Genomic DNA, 846 nt, shown 5'->3' on the forward strand with positions numbered 1-846 from the left:
CAAACAGGATTGTAAACTATCAATTGCAGAGGAAGTTATTCCCTCCCCCTTGCAGCAAATGGGAAGTCCTGCAGTTTGGACTGCATTAGGTTAAGCACACATGCAAGCATTTAAATAAATAAATTACAAACTCCGGTGTTTTCCAGAATTGATGGCAACTTTGTGCTGAGGCTATGTGTAGCACCTCTAGGGTACCTCCAAAAGAGGCCACAGGCTGAGCACAAAAGCAGAAGGGTCTAAACTTGCACTTTCTTCTATTTAACTGAGGATAAGGAAATACTCTTTGTTAAAGTTTTATAAATGTCCTACAAGTGTTAAATATTTCTTTACAACACCAGACCCATTCCCTTATAAGCTAGCTGTTCATTACCATCTGCAGCGATCTTGGCAGTATCTAATTTTAATTATTATTGATGTTAATAGCTAACTTCAGCATTTTATCCTCCTCTTTCTCCCTGCCACTACTTGCTCTGCCTGAGGTTCACACTCCGCCTTTCTGCCTTCTATTACTGGTAACCTTTATAACTAAAGTTACCATCTGCCATCCTCCTCCGGCCATATCCAGGGCACCTAGTGGCAAGTCTACTCGTGTCATACCTTAACACCTGCATACCTTCCCATCACAACCCTGGTGCTAAGGCTTTGCTCAGAGAGTCTTGAACTTCAGTGAAAATCAGGCTGAACTTTTCATCTGCTGCTGCTGTTTTATGTTCCATCTGGGCTGAACACAGGAAGGGCAACTCCTTCCTCACTCCTACATCTTCAGCCATTCCAGTGCTGAAGCCCATCTTTAACCCCCACTGAATTCCAAGCACAAGACAGGGAAAAGGGAATCTGGTATTCAGC

General features: G+C 43.1%; 1 long non-coding RNA gene across 1 annotated transcript in view; it reads right to left on the reverse strand.

The window, feature by feature from the left end:
* The window catches only part of LOC107108194, an 11,327-nt gene that overhangs the window by 6,850 nt on the left and 3,631 nt on the right, over positions 1-846 (reverse strand). The window lies entirely within an intron of this gene.

This window comes from Gekko japonicus, unplaced genomic scaffold (genome assembly GCF_001447785.1).
Source record: "Gekko japonicus isolate JY-2015 unplaced genomic scaffold, Gekko_japonicus_V1.1 scaffold84, whole genome shotgun sequence".
Lineage (NCBI taxonomy): Eukaryota > Metazoa > Chordata > Lepidosauria > Squamata > Gekkonidae > Gekko > Gekko japonicus.